This window comes from Somniosus microcephalus, unplaced genomic scaffold (genome assembly GCF_052327205.1).
Source record: "Somniosus microcephalus isolate GS21.2 unplaced genomic scaffold, FLI_Smic_1.0 scaffold108, whole genome shotgun sequence".
Classification (NCBI taxonomy): domain Eukaryota; kingdom Metazoa; phylum Chordata; class Chondrichthyes; order Squaliformes; family Somniosidae; genus Somniosus; species Somniosus microcephalus.
The window spans coordinates 202,369-225,439 of NW_028225295.1; positions in this window are offsets into that span (position 1 = coordinate 202,369).

Sequence of the window (23,071 nt, forward strand, 5' to 3'; positions counted from 1 at the left end):
GGTGCCGGCTCTCTGAAAGAGCGATGCAATTAGTCCCACTGCCCTGCTCTTTCATAAGAACATAAGAAATAGGAGCAGGAGTAGGCCATACGGCCCCTCGGGCCTGCTCTGCCATTCAATAGGATCATGGCTGATCTGAATCTAGACTCATGTCCCCTTCCCTGCCCTCTCCCCGTAACCCCTAATTCACTTATTTGCTAGGGAACTGTCTATCTCCATTTTAAATTAATTTAATGTCACAGCTTCCACAACTCTCTGAGGTAGCAAATTCCATAGATTTACCACCCTCTGAGTGAAGAAGTTTCTCCTCATCTCAGTTTTGAAAGGGCAGCCCCTTATTCTAAGATTATGCCCCCTAGTTCGAGTCTCACCCATCAGTGGAAACATCCTCCCCACATCCACCCGATCAAGCCCCCTCACAATCTTATATGTTTCGATAAGATCGCCTCTCATTCTTCTGAATTCCAATGAGTAGAGGCCCAACCTACTCAACCTTTCCTCATAAGTTAACCCCCTCATCTCCGGAATCAACCAAGTGACCCTTCTCTGAACTACTGCGAGAGCAAGTATATGTTTTCTTAAATATGGAAAGCAAAACTGTACGCAGTATTCCAGGTGTGGCCTCACCAGTACCCTGTATAACTGAAGCAAGACTTCCCTGCTTTTATACTCCATCCCCCTTGCAATAAAAGCCAAGATTCCATTGGCCTTCCTGACCACCTGCTGTACCTGCATACTAACCTTCTGTGTTTCATGCACCAGGACCCCCAGATCCCTTTGTACTGTAGCACTTTGCAGTTTTTTTCCATTTAGATAATAACTTGCTCTTTGATTTTTTCTGCCAAAGTGCATAACCTCACACTTTCCAACATTATACTCCATCTGCCAAATTTCTGCCCACTCACTTAGCCTGTCTATGTCCTTTTGCAGGTTTTTTATGTCCTCCTTACTCACTGCTTTCCCTCCCATCTTTGTATTGTTGGCAAATTTGGATACGTTGCACTTGGTCCCCTCCTCCAAATCGTTAATATAGATTGTAAAGAGTTGGGGTCCCAGCACTGACCCCTGCGGAACACCACCAGTTACTGATTGCCAGCCCGAGAATGAACCATTTATCCCAACTCTCTGTTTTCTGTTAGATAGCCAACCTTCCACCCATGCCAGTGTATTACCCCCAATCCCGTGATTTTTTACCTTGTGCAGTAATCTTTTGTGTGGCACCTTGTCAAATGCCTTTTTGAAGTCCAAATACACCACATCCACTGGTTCCCCTTTATCCACCCTGTTTGTTACGTCCTCAAAGAATACGAGCAAATTTGTCAAACATGATTTCCCCTTCATAAAACCATGCTGACTGTCCGATTAAATTATGCTTATCCAAATGTCCTGTTACTGCTTCCTTAATAATGGACTCCAACATTTTACCAACCACAGATGTTAGGCTAACTGGTCTATAGTTTCCAGCCTTTTGTCTACCTCCCTTTTTAAATAAGGGCATTACATTAGCAGTTTTCCAATCTGCTGGGACCTTTCCTGAATCCAGGGAGTTTTGGAAAATTACCACCAATGCATCCGCAATCCCTACCACTACTTCTCTCAAGACCCTAGGATGTAAGCCATCAGGTCCAGGGGACTTATCTGCCTTAAGTCCCATTATCTTACCGAGTACCACCTCCTTAGTGATTTTATTCGTGTTTAGGTCCTCCCCCCCCCCACCCCCCCATAGCCCCCTGTTTGTCCAGTATTGGGATATTTTTAGTGTCCTCTACTGTAAAGACTGATACAAAATATTTGTTCAGCGTATTTGCCATCTCCATGTTCCCCACTACTAATTTCCCAGTCCCATCCTCTAAGGGACCAACATTCACTTTAGGCACCCTTTTTCTTTTTATATAACTGTAGAAACTCTTGCTATCTGTTTTTATATTTTTTGCTAGTTTACTTTCATAATCTATCTTCCCTTTCTTAATTAATCTTTTAGTTATTCTTTGCTGGCTTTTAAATGCTTCCCACTCTTCTATCCTCCCACTAGATTTGGCTACTTTATATGCCCTTGTTTTCAGTCGGACACTGTCCTTTATTACTTTACTTAGCCACGGATGGCTATCTTTTCTTTTACGCCCCTTTTTCCTCAGTGGAATATATTTTTCTTGAAAGTTGTGAAATATCTCCTTGAATGTACACCACTGCTCCTGTACCGTTTTACACCTTAATCTATTTTCCCAGTCCACTTTAGTCAACTCTGCTCTCATACCTTCATAGTCTCCTTTTATTTAAGCTTAGTACGCTGGTTTGAGATCCAACTCTCTCACCCTCCAACTGAATTTGGAATTCAACCATGTTATGGTCACTCATTCCAAGGGGATCCTTTACTAGGACATTTTTTATTAATCCTGTCTCATTACACAGGACCAGATCTAAGATTGCCTGCCCCTGGTTGGTTCAGTAACATACTGCTCAAGGAACCCGTCCCTAATGCACTCTATGAACTCTTCCTCAAGGCTGCCCTGCCCAATTTGATTTGTCCAGTCAATATGAAAGTTAAAATCTCCCATGATTATAGCTGTTCCCTTATTACAAGCCCCAACTATTTCCTGATTTATACTCCGACCAATAGAGTTGCAACTGTTAGGAGGCCTATCGACTGCACCCACGAGTGACTTTTTCCCCTTATTATTCCTTATTTCCACCCAAACCGTTTCACTATCCTGATCCTTTGACCCAATATCATTTCTCACTATTGCAGTGATTCCATCCTTTATTAACACAGCCACCCCACCTCCTTTTCCTTCCTGTCTGTCCTTCCTAATAGTCAAATACCCCTGGATGTTTAGTTCCCAGTCATGTTCACCCTGCAGCCATGTCTCCGTAATGGCCACCAGATCATACCCATGTGTAGTTATTTGTACCGTCAACTCATCTATTTTGTTATGAATGCAGCGTGCATTCAGATAAAGAACTTTTAAATATGTTTTGTGACAATTTATTCCTGCTTTTACCCCCTTTGCTACTTTATCTTTATTATCTTTATATATTCTGTCCCTGACACGCTCTGGTTTTTAATTCCCCCACTGCTACCTTGCTCTATTGCCTTCTCCGCTGACATTTTTATTTTTTGTTCTCTTGAAACCTCCCCCCCCCACACTAATTAGTTTAAAGCCCTCTCTACAGCCCTAGTTATTTGATTCACCAGGATTCAAGTCCCAGCACTGGCCAAGTGAAGTCCATCCCAAAGGAACAGCTCTCTCCTGTCCCAGTACTGGTGCCAGTGTCCCAAGAAGCAAAACCCATTTCTCCCACACCAGTCTTTGAGCCACGCATTTAACTCTCTGATTTACTTACCCTAGCTAAATTTGCTCGTGAGGGCAGGTACAGCACGGGTTAGATACAGAGTAAAGCTCCCTCTACACTGTCCCATCAAACACTCCCAGGGCAGGTACAGCACAGGTTAGATATACAATAAAGCTCCCTCTACACTGTCCCATCAAACACTCTCAGGGCAGGTACAGCACAGGTCAGATACAGAGTAAAGCTCCCTCTAAACTGTCCCATCAAACACTCCCAGGGCAGGTACAGCACGGGTTAGATACAGAGTAAAGCTCCCTCTACACTTTCCCATCAAACACTCCCAGGGCAGGTACAGCACGAGTTAGATACAGAGTAAAGCGCCCTCTACACTGTCCCATCAAACACTCCCAGGGCAGGTACAGCACGGGTTAGATACAGAACATAAGAACATAAGAAATAGGAGCAGGAGTAGGCCAATCGGCCCCTCGAGCCTGCTCCGCCATTCAATAAGATCATGGCTGATCTGATCCTAACCGCCAATCTACTATCACAGAACCATCTCCTGAATCTAACAGAATTAGACACACGAAATAGGAGCAGGATCAGGCTACACAGCCCCTGGGCCCGCTCCGCTACCCACAGGGTCATGTCTGATCCGAACCTAGACTCATGTCCAAATTCCTGCCCGCTCCCCGTAACCCTTAATTCCCTTTACTTCTAGGAAACTGTCTATTTCTGTTTTAAATTTATGTAATGATGTAGCTTCTACAGCTTTTTGGGGCAGCATATTCCATGGACCTACCACCCTCTGAGTGAAGTAGTTCCTCCTCATCTCAGTTTTGAAAGAGCAGCCCCTTATTCTAAGACTATGCCCCCTAGTTCTAGTTTCACCCATCATCGGGAACATCCTCCCCACATCCACCCGATCCAACCCCTTCACAATTGTAGTGTCTGTGTGTTGATAGAGACACTGAAGACAGGAGTTGGTTCATAGGTGTTTACTAAGCAAAGTCTGGAGGGGTACTAACGGATATAACACAATATACAGGCTTATATAGCCCGAGTGGCCATTACCGGCATTACAGCACACATGGGGCTCTTAAAGGCACATACACTACAATTCCTCCCCTTTTAGCTAACCAGTACATCATATTTTAAGTAATTATTAATTACATATTATAAGAAAAATAACATACTCATTGCTGTAGTTAATTAATTATAAGTCAGTCTCTCTGGAGGCTTCCTGACTCGGTCTGGATAACGCCTCGGTGGTGTAGTAGGTTCTTTTGGCAAGGTTGATTCGGCTTGAATGCCAGTGTCGGGTTCATCGGGTTCCAGTATCACTGGATCGGAGGTAGATATGGGTATCTCTACTTCATCGTTAGGCGTATAGAGTTGTGGTGTAGGTTGTCCATTTTCGGATGACTCTATGATTTGGTCAGCATGGCGCCTTATTATGCTTTCTCCGATGTCCACGGTATACATCAGTGGTCCTAGTCGTGTGCAGATTGTTCCAGGCTGCCATTTCTCAGTACGGTAGTCCCGGGCCAAAACTTGTTGACCTATCTGGAAGGTTCTAGTTGGCCTTTCATTCATGCCTTGAAACTGCCGCTTCTCCACGTCCCTTCTGATGTTGGGCTTGAACAAATCCAGCCGGCATCTTAGGTTTCTATTGAAGAACATCATGGCGGGAGTTTGGTTGGTAACCATATGTGTTGCATTCCTGTATGCGAACAAGAAGCTATCCACCTTGTGCTGAAGTTTTATGTCTTCATTACCCATGGCCTTTATGGCCTTCTTGAATGTCTGGACAAACCTTTCAGCCAATCCATTGCTGGCGGGATGGTATGGGGTGGACGTGTAGTGCTTAACCCCATTGTTTTTTAAGAACTTCCTGAATTCTTCGGACACAAATTGCAGTCCATTATCAGAACAGATCTGTTCCGGCAGCCCATTCCTGGCAAATATGGTTCTTAATACTGTGATGGTTTTTTCCGTGGTGGTGGAGGACATCTTTATTACTTCCGGCCACTTGGAGTGTGCATCAACCGCGATTAAGAACATTGAGTCCATAAATGGACCAGCAAAGTCGATGTGTACCCTTTTCCAGAGAGATGAGGGCCACTCCCATGGATGTAGAGGGGCTTGTGGTGGAGCGTTTTGGACCTTCTGGCATCCTAGGCAGCTCTTGGTCATTTCTTCGATGTCTCCATCGATACCTGCCCACCATACAAACGCCCTGGCTAGGTTCTTCATTTTCACTCCACCCAGATGCCCCTCGTGAAGCACCTTTAGCACTTTATCCTGGAGTTTGGGTGGAATCACCACTCTGGATCCACACATCAAGGTTCCTCGGCATACTGACAGCTGTTCTCTTCTTTGCGAGAATGCTGACAACAGTAGTTCGCCATGTGCTGGCCATCCCTTCACTGTTAAATCGTAGACCCGTGAGAGAGTCGGGTCATTTCTCGTCTCCCTTTCAATGGCAGAATTTGTTACTAGTAGACATTCCACTATGGTAGAGTGGAACATCTCTACTGGGTCTACTGTAGGTGCCTCTTCTACCGTTGGCAACGGTAGGCGCGATAAACTGTCAGCATTCCCATGCTGTTTTGATCCTTTGTATTCTATGTTGTATTGGTGTGCCCCTAGAAAAAGGGACCACCTCTGTAGCCTTTGCGCTGTCATAATGGGAACACCCTTTTTAGGGTTGAATATGGAGACGAGGGGTTGATGGTCAGTCAACAAGGTAAATTTTTGTCTGTGTAGGTAATGGTTGAATTTCTTCACTCCCCATACCAGGCTGAGTGCTTCCCTGTTGATTTGGGCATAGTTACGCTCAGCTGAGTTTAATGAGCGTGACGCAAAAGCTATCGGCCGTTCTGAGCCATCAGGGAATTTATGGGATAATACTGCTCCTATGCCGTAAGGGGATGCATCGCACGCCAGTCTGATTGGCAGTGATGGGTTGTAATGAGCCAAAACTTCTTCGGATGTGATTAAGTCTTTGCATTTATGGAAGGCATGTTTACAGTCTTCGTTCCATTTCCCAATCACTCCTGTTTGTAGAAGTTCATTAAGAGGGTGTAGAAGAGTTGATAAGTTCGGTAAAAATTTATGATTTATTAATCCCAGGAACGACCTTAATTGTGAAACATTTTCAGGTGCTGGGGCTTTTATGACCGCTTCAATTTTTTCAGGTGACTTATGCAACCCTTCATTATTAATTATGTGGCCACAATATGATATCTGATTTTGGAAAAATTCGCACTTGGGGCGATTTGCTCGTAGGCCCCGTCCTTTCAGCCTAGTGAGCACCTGCTCCAAATTGGCAAGGTGCTCGTTGTCGTTTTCTCCTGTTACAAGGATGTCGTCTAGGTAGCATTGAGTCCCCAGAATCCCTTGCAGGACTTGCTCCATAGCTCTTTGCCAGATAGCTGGAACTGATGCTACTCCAAAAACCAGTCGATTGTACTGGTACATGCCTTTGTGTGTGTTTATCGTGAGATACTTTTTAGAGGCCTCCTCAACCTCCATCTGTAGATATGCCTGTGCCAAGTCAATTTTGGTGAAATGTTTCCCTCCGGATAGTGAGGCGAAAATATCTTCTATCCTCGGAAGAGGATACTGTACTGTGTAAAGGACCGGGTTTACAGTCACCTTGAAGTCTCCACAGATGCGAATTTTTCTCTGTTCTTCAGATTTATCATTATTCAATGCTTTTTTCATGACTGGAACGATTGGTGTTGCCCACTCGCTCCAATCTATTGTGGATAATACGCCTGCCTTTTCCAAATTCTCCAGCTCTGCCTCGACTGCTGGACGAATTGCGTATGGCACCGGTCTTGCCTTAAAAAATTTGGGAATTGCTGCATCTTCCACTTTTATTGAGGCGGTGATGCCTTTCAAGGTTCCTAGTTTCTCCTGAAACACTCCTTTGGCGTTGGCCAAGATGTCTTTTAATCGTTCAGGTATGATGTCATCAGTTTTTTTTCTTACTGGTCACCGTCAGTGCCTGAATGGAGTGCCAGTCTAAACGTATCTTTCTGATCCATTCACGTCCCAACAACGGTGGACCACCATCTTGTAGAATGTATAAATACAACTTTTGTATTTCTTTGCCGTTGTATACAACAGGCACCCTTATTTTTCCTTTGGGGTATACTTTCTGCCCCGTATATGTTTTTAAGATAATGGATGTGTCTTTTGGAGGTATATGTGAAAATAGCCTCTCGTAATCCCGTCGATTTATTACAGTTAGAGCTGATCCTGTATCTAGCTCCATTTTAACTGGGGACCCTGCTATTGTGAGGCTAACTCAAATGGTTTGGTAATCATCTTTGGCAAGTACATTATGTAATTTGAGACAGCTTAGTCTCTTGTTTTCGGAGTCGCGATCGCTCTTCTGGTCTTCGGAGCTACTGTCTGTCATCATTTGTACCTTCCTGTACTTTCCTTTATTGATTTTTTTTTTTCTGTCCGTTGATTTATTTTGTCCAGATCGGCATACCCGTGCAATGTGTCCAATTTTTCCGCATTGCCTGCATGCTTTGTCCTTGAACCAGCAGTCCTTCTGGTTATGGGTGGATCTGCCGCAGCGATAACATCTTTCGAAACCCTGTGTCATTTCATGGGTGCCGAAGTCGTGTGTCTTTTGTTGTATCTCTGCAGCTCCTCTTGCTGCTGCTTCGTATGATACAGCCATACTGAAAGCTTTGTCCAATGCTAAATCTTTTTCAGAAAGCAGCCTTTTTTGTGTTCCTTCACTTAAGAGACCGCAAACGAATTTGTCTCGAAGATAATCTGCTCGTCCTGCCCCGAATTGGCAGTACTTTGATAGCTTTCTTAATTCGGTCAGGTAATCAGCGTTACTTTCATTCTTGTGTTGATTTCTCTTGAAGAATTTGAATCGTTCCGCTATCAGCAGCGGTGTTGGGTTTAAGTGCTCCTGCAGGGTATCAACAATTTCTTTAAAATTCTTGTCCTTTGGTTTGGCTGGAGTGATTAAATTTTGTAGCAGCCCGTATGCCTTTGTGCCCATTAGGTTCAGCAGTACTGAAGCTTTTTTTTCATCTTCTATTCCATTTGCAGTGCAATATACCTCTACTCTTTCCACGTATGTGGTCCAATCCTCTATTTCGCTATCAAAAGCATCAATATTGCCAGACTTAGGCATTTCAGAAAAGATATGGCACTTTCCCGCCGCTGCTGCCGATGACAACGCTGTTTCCCGCGGTTTCCGTTCTTTGTTTTTTTATTTGTTTACAGTTGGAGACTCGTTCCCGCCGGACTTTTTCTCCAGGTCTGAATGCTGACCTGCTTGCCGCGCCGGCCATCTCCCGAGTGCTTCCTCCCAGTCCGTTATTCCTTGCCTCCGATTTCGCTGCCTGTCTCAGCTGTAGAGCCAGCCGCTGGAGCACCAGCCTGACGCCCAGGAAGGATTAGCGCAGTACCTGCCACCAGCTTGGCCAGCTGGTGAAACCACAGCTTCTCTCACTTTCCTGAGTCTTCTGGACGCCCGAGGAATCGATGTCCTGGAGGTGCTGCCGAATTGCAGGTAAGTCCGTTTCCACTTCATCGCCACTGTAGTGTCCGTGTGTTGATAAAGACACTGAAGACAGGAGTTGGTTCATAGGTGTTTACTAAGCAAAGACTGGGGGGGGTTCTAACGGATATACACAATATACAGGCTTATATAGCCCGAGTGGCCATTACCGGCATTACAGCACACCTGGGGCTCTTAAAGGCACATACACTACACAAGCTCTTTCCCCTAGAGAGGGTAGAATGGGGGTCTTTAGTGTTAAATGGTTTCACCTGGGTCCATTGCTTCCATCGCATACCCATCGGTTCCTGTAGACAAACACACGTATCACTTGTCATTAATACAGTACATGGCCCCATCCAACGGGCCCCATTCCCTTTCTTCCGATAACTTGCGTCATTACTTGTTGACCTATTCTGGACAACTCGTCTGGTTTAAGTCCAGCATTCTGCCTTTCTAGATCTTTAATCTGTTGTTGGTTCCTTACTTTTTTATTTAGTGCTTGTACCTCCTGATTTAGTTGTACTAAGTATCGCCTTAATCTATCTTGTACTGGTCCTGGTTCACCAGTCGCTGAAGGTAAGCATGCAGGTGCAGCAGGCGGTTAAGAAGGCAAATGGTATGTTGGCCGTCGTAGCGAGAGGGTTTGAGTACAGGAACAAGGATGTCTTGCTGCAGTTGTACAGGGCCTTGGTGAGACCACACCTTGAGTATTGTTGTTAAGTCTGTGTGTTATATTGCGAATTACTACACAGACCACAAGAGTAAACTTTAACAGGACTTTACTGGTTGAAGGTCAGGGCGGAACTGCCCAATAAATCATTACACAGCACTTATATACCGGTGTGGTCACCGCCGGTATTACAGTATACAGCAGCCAAGATAAAGTAGTGCAACTCTTAAAATAGTTCTCTTAAAGGTGGAACAGCTACATACAATAGTTCTCTTAAAGGTGGAACGGTTACATACACTACAATCCTCCCTTTTTAGCTTACGATATATATATTCCCCATTAAACATAACATCATAACATAGATATACAACTTCATGTAAAACAGTTCACAGATTCAGTCTCTGCGGAAAACAGTTCACAGATTCAGTCTCTGCGGAGGCGCCTCCTGTGCTTCCTGACTCGGTCTGGATAACGCCTCGGTGGTGTAGTAGGTTCACGTTGCTGGGGTGACTCATCTAATAGTCCTTCACTGGACTTAACAGCTTGAACTTTCGTAACTTCAGAACCAGCATTGCTGACTTCTAAAAGCTCGAGTACCTTGGGAAGTTTTTCTACTTCCAAACTGATTTGACTCAGTTCGGAGGGACCACGTGCGTGACCTGGTAGAGGTGATAATGGTTCAGATGGGTCATCATCTTCTGCTTCATCTTTTCCTTTTCTGCTTCTTGGAGACTCTCTGGGCTCCACTCCCAGCTGCATGCACAGTTCCTCCTCCTCTTCCTCCTGTTGCCGTAGTAGCGCCACCATCTCCCAGTGTTTCTTAGACTTTTCGTGATTCTTCATGGTTTTTGCACTTTGGAAGATTTCCCCACAAGCTGGGCAGAACAGGTCGTGGTAATATTTGGTGTCGTCCTGAACTAGGCTAGCGAGAGGGTCTTCTATTTCCTCCCTGCCCAGCTGGACGTTAGCCAGCTTTTGTTCCAAATCCAGACATCTCTCCTGAAGAGACTTCTTCATGTGTTCAGCTTCATCCAACTTTTTCTGGGCTTCCTGCAAGTCTTTTACTAATGACATCATTTGTGATTTCAATACTTCAACTTCATTCGGAGATTGATTGATCGGACTATTCAATCCCTCTACTGGAGCAGCTGTTTCAGCATTCTGTTGTTCTACATTGACGTGAGTCAGCGTACTCTTGGCATCCAAGGGCTGCTCTGCTGCAATCTTCTCAGTCTGTGTTGCAACCTCAGCTATTTCAATAACTTTTGAGAGCTCCGAACCCCTTTCCTTTGAAGATTGAAGCTCGTGTTCAAGTTTTTCCCATTTCAGAGTCTTGTCCCTCAGCATATGAAGGAGTTGGTTGACCGTTAACTCTTCTGACATCAGACGTTTCCCAGTATCGTCGTCATGTGTTTTTGACGTATAGGCTGCAGGGCTGTTTGTAACCTTGCACTGGGGCTCCTTTGCTGCTTTTAATTCGCCATCATCCGCAGCCTCCACCATTCGAATTTCAACAAATGAATCGTCCGGTGATGCTGCACCCAACTTCAGTAGGAGCTCGGAATTCATGGCAACCAAATCAGCCTTTTCTGCCTGCAACCTGCTAACAAGCGCCTTCAGTTGCTGAACATCTTGCTCCACCAGATTAGAGCACGCACCTTCAGAAACCGAATCAGCTTTGATTCGTTTGGCCTCCTCGCGCAGACGGTTTGTGTGTTCCTGCTCCATTTTCTCCATCAGCTGCTTCTGCTGTCTTTCCAGATTCTCCCACTCTGTGTCAAAGAACTTTTTTGTTTCATTCATCTCTTGCTCAAAACGGCGAATCATTTGTTCTAATTGCTGTTGTAGTTTGAAATGGAGTTGAGTTCGAGCCCGGTGTTCCTCATAAATGTGCATGTCTGTAGACTGGACAGACTCAGAATTCTCTGTCAAACTATGTTGTTGTTGTTCAGTGGAATTCTGTTCTGATACTTTGTTCTCCTCTGAAGCATAAGCATTTATGCACTCCTTCGTTTTTCCATCATTAGTCTGCAAGTCCATTTTAGACTTGTCTTTTGCACATGGACTGGTCTTACCATCATCAGTTCCAGAGTCTGAGCTGATTGTCTTCACCGAGTTCTCACTCTTTATTGCTTTTAGGGAGTGCCAGTCCATATTTATTTTCCTGATCCACTCCCGTCCCAGAAGTGGTGGACCTCCCTCAGGTAGTACATATAAGTCCATTCCTTGGTGTTCTTTGCCCTTGTGTCTCACCTTGACTTTTATCTTTCCGATGGGGTATACTCTTTGCCCCGGGTATGTCTGCAATACAATCTTGGTATCTCTCAAGGGTATATGTGAGAATAGCCGCTTGTAGTCCCTTCGGTTTATGACTGTTAGGGCTGACCCTGTGTCCAATTCCATTTCCACTTGGACTCCGGCTATCTTGAGCGTGACCCAGATAGTTTGTAGGTCAGCTTCCTTACTCACATTGTGAATTCTCAGACTACCCAGTTCCTGGCTGTTGGAGTCTGAATCCGAATTCTGTTCATCCGAACTCTTCTCAGCCACCTTATGTACCTTTCTGCACTTTTCCTTCGGTGACTTTTTGTTGCTGGTCTTCTTACCTGACCGGCATACGTTAGCTATGTGACCAAGCTTGCCACATTTTCTACATTCCTGGTTTTTAAACCAGCATTGGTTCTGATCGTGTGTTGTCTTTCCACAATGATAACATTTCGTTGTACCCAAAGCCATTTGATCTACGCCGAGTACCGCTGCCTTCAGCTGCATTTCCGCCGTGCCTCTCGCTGCGGCTTCGTGCGATGCTGCAATAGAGACAGCCTTATCAAGTGTAAGATCATTCTCTTCGAGCAGTCGCTTTTGTGTTCCTTCCTTTGACAACCCACACACGAACTTGTCTCTCAGTGCCTCTGTCAGATTTTCCCCAAACTGACAGTATTTCGCTAGCCTACGCAGTTCAACCAAGTACTCCGCGTTGCTTTCCTCTTTCAGTTGCGTTCTCGCATAAAATTTAAATCATTCCGCTAACATCAGCGGTGTGGGGTTCAAATGATCCTTCAGGACAGCAACAATATTAGCGAAAGTCTGATCCGCCGGTTTAGCTGGTGATAGAAGATGCTTCAATAGCCCGTATGTCTTCGCACCCATTGAGTTTAGTAAGGTTAGTGCTTTATCATCATTTGATATTTTATTTGCCTTACAATATATTTCTATGCGTTCTACATACGTGGCCCAATCTTCAACATCGGCATCGAAATCGTTGATGTTACCACGCTTGGACATCCTCGCACTCTTTTTGAGAAACAACGAAATTTTTCTTTAACTTTTTTTTTTCAAAAATGGCGGTTTCCCGCACTTATCTTCTTCCCCGCCTCCGAGAATGGCGGTTTCCCGCGCTTGTCTTCTTCCCCGCCTAAATGGCGGCTTCCCGCGTTTCTTCCTCTGGCGGGAGGGGTAAAGCTTTGCCCTCGGGCGACGACCGCTGGCTTTCGGGGTTCGCAGCCTGCGCGCCGGCTTCAGTTTATTCTGAAAGCGCGAGAACAGCTGATTGAGTTCCTTGTTCCCTTTCCCGACAGGGGCAACCGGGCGCTGGGGACAACCAGTTGGCGGCGGACAGTTCCAGCTCTTGGTCCTTTGCGGAAAGCTGCTGTAAGCCGCTGGGCGGAAATCTCGCTCGGTCTCCTTCGCTCGGTCCCGTTCTCCCTCGCTCGCTCGGTCTCCCTCACTCGCTCGGTCTCCCTCGCTCGGTCCCGTTCTCCCTCGCTCGCTCGGTCTCCCTCGCTCTCCCGCTCGCTCGGGCTCTGTCTCTCCCTCAGCGGTTTTCAATCTTGCCTCCCAGCCCCTCTTGCAGTCCGGTCCTTCCCCCCCCGGCTGCAGCTGAGTTCTCCGCGGTTTTTTTTTTTTTATATCCTCCCGCGCCTTACGATCCCGGTCGCAGTGCCTCGCGGCCTCGGTAGCTGCCCGGCCTTTTTCACCGGTCGCGGTCGAGCTGTCTCTCGATGCTGTTGCGTCTCCCAGCCCGCTTGTAGCCCGGTCTCTCACACCGGCTGCGTTCCCGCTTGTAGCCCGGTCTCTCTCACCGGCTGCGTTCCCGCTTGTACCGCGGCTTCCGTGCCCTACGCTGCCCCAGTCTCAGCGCCTCTGACCCCGGCTTCTGTCCGGCTCCTTTCCCCGGCCGTGGTCGAGTTCTCCGCCCTTATATCCTCTGTTTTTTTTTTTCTCCCCTACTCACAGTCAACGTGGCCGACTTGCTTCTCGTGGCTGATCGGCTCACTCACCACCGTGATAGAAGGGACGATCACTGCCTGTTGCTGATGGAAGGCTTCGTGTCAGAATTCTTCCTTCTTCCTTGCTCTGCAGACTCGAGCCTTCTCTCAGCAGAATGACGAGGGCGGATGCCTCTTCTCGACGCCCGTTAACTGCCTTGGATGTATCTCTGCCGCAGGGTAAGATCGAACTCGTCGCCACTGTTAAGTCTGTGTGTTATATTGCGAATTACTACACAGACCACAAGAGTAAACTTTAACAGGACTTTACTGGTTGAAGGTCAGGGCGGAACTGCCCAATAAATCATTACACAGCACTTATATACCGGTGTGGTCACCGCCGGTATTACAGTATACAGCAGCCAAGATAAAGTAGTGCAACTCTTAAAATAGTTCTCTTAAAGGTGGAACGGTTACATACACTACAATTGTGTGCAGTTTTGGCCGCCTTATCTGAGGAAGGATATTCTTGCCATGGAGGGAGTGCAGCGAAGATTCACCAGGCTGATACCTGGGATGGCAGGAATGACGTATGAGGAGAGATTGGGTCGATTGGACTTATATTCGCTGGAGTTTAGAAGAATGAGAGGGGATCTCATTGAAACTTATAAAATTCTAACAGGACTGGACAGACTAGATGCAGGAAGGATGTTCCCGATGGTCGGGGAGTCCAGGACCAGGGGTCACAGTCTAAGGATAAGGGGTAAGCCATTTAGGACTGACATGAGGAAGAATTTATTCACCCAGAGAGTGGTGAACCTGTGGAATTCTCTACCACAGAAGGCAGTAGAGGCCAATTGATTAAATATATTCAAGAACGAATTGGATATATTTCTTAAGGCTAAAGGGATCAAGGGATATGGAGAGAAGGCAGGGACAGGGTACTGAATTTGGATGATCAGCCATGATCTCATTGAATGGCGGAGCAGGCTCGAGGGGCCGAATGGCCTACTCCTGCTCCTATCTTCTATGTTTCTATCTTTCTAACTCTTTGCTTCCTGTCTGCCAACCACTTCTTTATCCAAGTCAGTACCTTGCCCCCAATCCCATGTGCCTTAACTTTACACTTTAATCTCTTATGTGGGACCTTATCGAAAGCCTTCTGAAATTCCAAATACACCACATCCACTGGTTCTCCCTTATCTATTCTACCAGTTACATCCTCAAAAAATTCCAGTAGATTAATCAAGCACTATTTACCTTTTGTAAATCAATGTTGACTTTGTCCGATCCTGCCACTGTTTTCCAAGTGATCTGCTATTACATTCTTTATAATGGACTCTAGCATTTTCCCCACTACCGATGTCAGGCTTACCGGCCTATAATTGCCCGTTTTCTCTCTACCACCTTTTTTGAATAGTGGGGTAACATTAGCTACCCTCCAATCCATGGGAACTGTTCGAGTCTATCGAATTTTGGAAGATGACCAGCAATTCTGTCCCTCTAGTGCTACTTGTCTCTCCCAGTCCTCTCTTCACCTTGTTTCTCCTCTCTGATGTTTCATCCTGGTGCCCATTGCCCTGTCAAATTAATTTAAACCCTCCCCCACAGCACCAGTTAACCGTCCCATGAGGACATTGGTCCCAGCTCTGTTGAGGTGCAATGCGTCCACCTTGGACAGGTCCCTCCTGCCCCAGAACTGGTCCCTCCTGCCCCAGGAATCTGAAGTCCTGCAATATTTCTCTTTCAGGTACTTATCCAATTCCCTTTTGAAAGCAGTGATTGAATCTGCCTCCACCACCCTTTCAGGCAGTGCATTCCAGATCCTAACCACTCGCGTCAAAAAGTTTTTCCTCATGTCACCTTTGGTTCTTTTGTCAATCGCCTTAAATCTGTGTCCTCTGGTTCTCGACCCCTCTGCCAATTGGAAGAGTTTCTCTCTATCTACTCTGTCCAGACCCCTCTTGATTTTGAACACCTCGATCAAATCTCCTCTCAATCTTCTCTGCTCCAAGGAGAACAACCCCAGTTTCTCCAGTCTATCAATGTAACTGAAGTCCCTCATCCCTGGAATCATTCTCGTAAATCTTTTCTGCACCCTCTCTAAGGCCTTCACATCCTTCCTAAAGTGCGGTGCCCAGAATTGGACACAATACTCCAGTTGAGGCCGAACTAGTGTTTTATACAGTTTCATCATAATTTCCACACTTTTGTACTCTATACCTCTATTCATGAAGCCCAGGTTCCTGTAAGCTTTTTTAACTGCTTTCTCAACCTGCCCTGCCACCTTCAATGATTTGTGCACATATACCCCCAGGTCTCTCTGTTCATGCACCCACTTTAGGATTGTACCCTTTAGTTTAGATTTCCTCTCCTCATTCTTTCTACCAAAATATATCACTTCACATTTTTCTGCATTAAATTTAATCTGTCACGTGTCCGCCCATTCCACCAGCCTGTCTATGTCCACTTGAAGTCTATCACTATCCTCCTCACTGTTCACTATACTTCCAAGTTCTGTGTCATCTGCAAATTTTGAAATTGTGCCTTGTACACCCAAGTCCAAGTCTTTAATATATATCAAGAAAAGCAGTGGTCCTAGAACCGACCCCTGGGGAACACCACTGTGTACCTTCCTCCAGTCTGAAAAACAACCGTTCACCACTACTCACTGTTTCCTGTCACTTAGCCAATTCCCTATCCATGCAGCCACTGTCTCTTTTACTCCATGGGCTTCAACTTTGCTGGTAAGCCTATTATGTGGCACTTTGTCGAACGCCTTTTGGAAATCCATGCACACCACGTTAACCGCATTGCCCTCATCAACCCTCGCTGTTACCTCATCAAAAAACTCCATCAAGTTGGTTAAACACGATTTGCCTTTAACAAATTCATGCTGGCTTTCCTTTATTAATCCACACTGTTAATTTTGTCCCTGATTTTTGTTTCTAAAAGCTTCCCCACTACCGAGGTCAAACTGACTGGCCTGTGGTTGCTGGGTTTGTCCTTGCACCCTTTTTTGAACAAGGATGTAACATTTGCAATTCTCCAGTCCTCTGGCACCACCCCAGTTTCTAATGAGGATTTGGAAGGTTATGGCCAGTACCTCCGCAATTTCTTCCTTCACTTCGCTCAGCGTACTAGGTGCTTCCCATCCGGTCCTGGTGACTTATCTACTTTAAGTACAGCCAGCCTTTCTAGTACCTTGTCTTTATCAATTTTATCCCATCCAGTATCTCCTCTACCTCCTCCTTCACTATGTCTATGGCAGCATCTTCTTCCTTGGTGAAGACAGATGCAAAGTACTGATTTAGTACCTCAGCCTTACCCTCTGCCTCCATGCATAGGTCTCCTTTTTGGTCCCTAATCGGCCCCACCCCTCCTCTTACTACCCGTTTACTATTTATATGCCTATAGAAGACTTTTGGATTACCTTTTATGTTAGCTGCCATTCTATTCTCATACCCTCTCTTTGCCCCTCGTATTTTCTTTTTCGCTTCTCCTCTGAACTTTCTATATTTAGCCTGATTCTCAGATGTATCCTCGACCTGACATCTGTCATACATGCTCTTTTTCTGCTTCATCTTGCTCTCTATCTCTTTCGTCATCCAGGGAGCTCTGACTTTAGTTGCCCTACATTTCCCCCTAGTGGGAATGTACCTCGACTGTACCCGAATTATTTCCTCTTTAAAGGCAGCCCATTGTTCCAATACAGTTTTTCCTGCCAATCTTTGATTCCAATTTACCCGGGCCAGATCCATTCTCATCCCACTGAAATTGGCCTTGCCCCACAGTGCAGTGGATGCGCTCTGGACTGCACTCTCTCCCGAGGTGTCGTCACCCTCACCGGGATTCAGCACTGAAAACCGGTTTGAGAGCGCCGCACTCCCGGGGGATTCCTGCACTGCTTTGCCTCCTCAAACCCTGCTGGGCGGCCACCCAGTTACAATTCCCACAAACTCTCTGTGGCTGCGGGGTGACCACCTCCTGGAACGTGCGCTCCAGGAAACTCTCAGCCTCCCGTCTGCCCAGCAGTGACTCCAGCCACTCCCCAAGCTTAGAGACCCTGAGCGCGAGTTCCTGCCATGGGAGGTGCTTCCTGCACACGCGGTTCACCAGAACACGTGAAGCGTCCCGGAGTTCCTGCATGGCACAGGAATTGCAGCCATCGGTCCCATCGTTTGGCTTAAAATCTGTCTACTTAAGCTATAGATATATCTGATGTTAGGTTAGTGTGCCCTTACCCCTGTTTATTATTCAATCAGTGATTGCCCCTTTGCCAGGCCCGCTGCCTGCGGCCCCTCTCCCAGATTCCAGCCCCAGCTCTGTGCTGACTGAGCTGCTCTCACCTGGGGACAGCGCGTCACAATCGGCCCCAGCGCACCTGAGCTGGAGAGGACGCCCCGCCCCGCCCCGCCCCCTTGCCGCGCCGCCATTGGTTGGAGGACCAGGCCGCCCAGTTCAGTCCTCCCAGTTCAGCCCTCTTCCTATTGGTCAGAGCTCCCGTCAGTCACAGGCCCGGGCCGGCCTCCATCCACCTGACGGGCCTCTTCCTATGAAGACGTCACAATCGGGCCCCAGCCTCAGCGCCGGGGGAGGAAGGTCCCGCCCCCTTGCCGCGCCGCCATTGGTTGGCGGACCAGGCCGCCCAGTTCAGTCCTTCCAGCTGAACCCTCTTCCTATTGGTCAGCCCTCCCGTCAGTCAGAATCACATTGCTCCGGCTCACTCCGCCACCCCGCGCAACTCAATCCGCTCCGTTCGATGTCCGCGGAGGTCCCGCCCGACTCTCAAGTTTGGTTTTTCTCGTATTTTACTTTATAATCTCGCTCTCCGCTACCCCCTCACCTCGACTTAAATCGATTCCCCAACACTTTACTTTACCCCGGCCGCTGATTCCGCCTCTTCCCCGGGCCCGGCCTTCCGTCTGCTGCTGGGAGGCCCTGGTCCCACCCCTTCCTGCACCTCATTGGCTGACACCGCTGTCAATCGACACCACGAGGGGGAAGGGAGGGTGATTGACAGGTGGCGATTGATAGAAGGCCTGCCCGCGCTGTGATTGGTGCAGGGGAAGGCAATGGGCGTGTCCGGCCCCCGGGCCCACGTGGGGAGTCAAAGGCTGGCTGGAGCGCATGCGCAGCCCGCCTCGCACCGTTGGGAAGCTTTTCAAATATTTTTTTTTGCGAAACAAATTGAAAACACTCATTAATTCCCCGAACCTCCTCCCCTCTAAAGTGCGATTATTATTATTCTTGCTTTTCCTCATTTGTGTGGGGTGTCTTTTTTTTACCTTGCGGTGGCGTGCGCCGCTCCAACCGACCCCTGGGCGTTGCGTGCTGGCGTCAGCGCGAAATCGGAGGGAGGGGTGATTGACGCGAGGCGCCCGCCAATCAGGAGCGCGGAAAACGCTGGGAGGGCCGGGCGGGCTGACGGTCCTCCAACCAATGGCGGCGCGGGAGGGAGGGGGGCGGGACCTCGGTGGGCTGCAGGCCGCTTTCCTGCTTTCATTGTCTGCAGGAGCTGTTAAAGGGAAGGGGAGGAGGGGGTGGAAAAAACCCAGCTTGTGAGTGTTTATTCCTTTGCATTACCTTTATTGCAAGGCTATTCATCAACTGCATTCATTTAAAAAATAAGTGAACCTTTTCTCTTTTCGACTTTTATCCAGAACAAAGAGCCCTAGTGCTGTGAACATTTTGGTGGGCAGACACTTTTAAAGGGACAAAGACCAGCATTCTTTCTCCTCTCTCTCTCTCTCTCTCTCTTGTGAGTATTTGTGGTGGGTGAGAGAGGGGGGGGGGGGGGTGAGGTGAGTCAAAGGGGACTGCGGCCCCTTTTCAACAAAAAAAATTGCTCGGCCATTTAAAGGGGAATGGGTGCCCCCCAGGTATTTAAAGGGGCAGTGCCTCTCTCTGTATCATGTCAGAGCAGGGAGGTTCTGCTTCAACTGTGCAAACACCAGTTGGGCCACCGGCAAGTCCAAATCATCCTGTAGTTTCTCAGCATCCTCCTCACAGCACACACGCCCACTCAGCTTTGTGTCGTCTGCAAATTTGGAGATATTACATCTAGTTCCCTTGTCTAGATCATTAATATATATTGTGAATAGCTGGGGTCCTAGGACCGATCCCTGCGGTATCCCACTAGTTACTGCCCGCCACTTGGAAAAAGACCCGTTTATTCCAACTCTTTGCTTCCTGTCTGCCAACCAGTTCTCTATCCAAGTCAATACCTTGCCCCCCAATCCCATGTGCCTTAACTTTACACGCTAATCTCTTATGCGAGACCTTATCGAAAGCCTTCTAAAAGTCCAAATACACCGCATCCACTGGTTCGCCCTTATCTATTTTACTCGTTACATCCTCAAAAAATTCCAGTAGATTAGTCAAGCACGATTTACCTTTTGTAAATCCATGTTGACTTTGCCCGATCCTGTCACTGTTTTCCAAGTGCTCTGCTATTACATCTTTTATAATGGACTCTAGCAGTTTCCCCACTACCGATGTCAGGCTTACTGGTCTGTAATTCCCCGTTTTCTCTCTACCACCTTTTTTGAATAATGGGGTGACATTAGCTACCCTCCAATTCATGGCTACTGTTCCAGATTCCATCGAAAACCCAGCAGCTTCTCCTCCATCTCCATTCCAGCTCAAACTGCTGCAACAATAAGACCTACACAGGCGGCCAGGGACCGACTTCCGTCCCCTGCAATAAAACTCTTCCCGACAGCCGCTGACTAATGGCGGCCGCAGCACCCACAATTCCCCGCGCCCCAGAAACTGCTCTATCCAACGCGCTGATTTACCTGCTGAGAGTGCGCATGCTCCCCGGGGCCGCGGGCCATTCTGGGAGCCTGGCTCCTGTCCTTTGTCCCGAGTCTGACTCAGTGGAACCGGCTGAAGAAACCGGGAAGCGACGGCTCGGTTGGGGGAGGCGCTGCACCCTGGGTTTCCTGGTGCCGGAGCTCTGGCCACATGTCCACTAGGCCCAGCCGCTCTGATTCTGATTGAGCTTTTTGATGAGGTAACAGAGAGGGTTGATGAGGGCAATGAGGTTAACGTCGTGTACATGGATTTCCAAAAGGCGTTCGACAGCGTGTAAAGTTAGGCACATGGGATTGGGGGCAAGGTACTGACTTGGATAGAGAACTGGTTGGCAGACAGAAAGCCAAGAGTTGGAATAAATGGGTCTTTTTCCAAATGGCAGGCAGTGACTAGTGGGGTACCGCAGGGATCGGTCCTTGGACCCCAGCTATTCACAATATATATTAATGATCTGGATGAGGGAACTAGATGTAATATCTCCAAGTTTGCAGACGACACAAAACTGGGTGGGTGTGTGTGCTGTGAGGAGGATGCCGAGAAACTCCAGTATGATTTGGACAGGTTGGGTGATTGGGCAGAAGCATGGCAGATGCAATATAACATGGATAAATGCGAGGTTATCCACTTTGGTGTCAAAAACAGGAAGGCAGATTATTATCTGAATGGCAATAGATTGGGAGATGGGGAAGTGCAACGAAACCTGGGTGTCCTTGTGCACCAGTCACTGAAGGTAAGCATGCAGGTGCAGCAGGCGGTTCAGAAGGCAAATGGTATATTGGCCTTCGTAGCGAGAGGTTTTGAGTACAGGAACAAGGATGTCTTCCTGCAGTTGTACAGGGCCTTGGTGAGACCACATCTTGAGTAGTGTGTGCAGTTTTGGTCGCCTTGTCTGAGGAAGGATGTTCTTGCCATGGAAGGAGTGCAGCGAAGATTCACCAGGCTGATACCTGGGATGGCAGGAATGATGTATGAGGAGAGATTGGGTCGATTGGGCTTGTACTTGCTGGAGTTTAGAAGAATGAGAGGGGATCTCATTGAAACTTATAAAATTCTAACAGGTGGCATAGTGGTTAGCACTGTTGCCTCACAGCGCCAGGGACCCGGGTTCAAATCCGGCCTCGGGTGACTGTCTGTGTGGAGTTTGCACATTCTCCCCGTGTTTGCGTGGGTTTCCTCCGGGTGCTCCGGTTTCCTCCCACAGTCCAAAGATGTGCGGGTTAGGTTGATTGGCTATGATAAAAATTGACCCTTAGTGTTAGGGGGATTAAATAAGTTGGGTTACTGGGATAGGGTGGGATATGTGTTGGTGTAGGGGTTACGGGGATTGGGTGGGATATGTGTCGGTGCAGGCTCGATGGGCCGAAATGGCCTCTATCTGCACTGTGGGGTTTCTGTGATTCTGTGATTCTGTGACTACACAGACTAGATGCAGGAAGGATGTTCCCGATGACCGGGGAGTCCAGAACCAGGGGTCACAGTCTAAGGATAAGGGGTAAGCCATTTAGGACAGAGATGAGAAGGAATTTCTTCACCCAGAGAGTGGTGAACCTGTGGAATTCTCTACCACAGAAGGCAGTAGAGGCCAATTCATTAAATATATTCAAGAAGGAGTTAGATATATTTCTTAAGGCTAAAGGGATCAAGGGATATGGGGAGAAGGCAGGGACAGGGTACTGAATTTGGATGATCAGCCATGATCTCATTGAATGGCGGAGCAGGCTCGAGGGGCCGAATGCTCCTATCTTCTATGTTTCTATGTTCAGCCTCAGACAAATGTTGGGGAGAGGGATGGAGTCAGTGGCTAGGGAACGGAGTTTGTGGGGTGTCTGTCCCTTTAACTACAATTCATAGAATTATAGAAATTTACAGCACAGAAGGAGGCCATTCTGCCCATCTTGTCCGTGCCGGCTGACCAAGAGCTCTCCTCCCTAATCCCACTTTCCAGCACTTGGTCCGTAGCCTTGTAGGTTACGGCACTTCAAGTACTTTTTAAATGTGATGAGAGTTTCTGCCTCTACCACCCATTATGGCAGTGAGTTCCAGACCCCACCACCCTCTGGGTGAAGAAAGTTCCCCTCAACGCCCCTCTAAACCTCCGACCAATTACTTTAAATCTATGCCCCCTGGTTATTGATCTGTCTGCTAAGGGAAATACGTCCTTTGTATCCACTCTCTCTCTGCCCCTCATAATGTTATACACCTCAATCAGGTCTCCCGTCAGCCTCCTCTGTTCCAAAGAAAACAACCCCAGCCTCTCCAATCTTTCCTGGTAGCTAAAATTCTCTAGTCCTGGCAACATCCTCGTAAATCTCCCCTCTCGAGCAGTCACATCTTTCCTGCAATGGGGCGACCAGAACTGCACGCAGCACTCTAGCCGGTGGCCTAACTGGTGTTTTGTACAGTTCAAGCAGAACCTCCCTGCTCTTACATGAAAGAGAAAGAGAGAGGCACTGACATATGAGGAGAGATTGGGTCGATTGGGCTTATACTCGCTGGAGTTTAGAAGAATGAGAGGGGATCTCATTGAAACTTATAAAA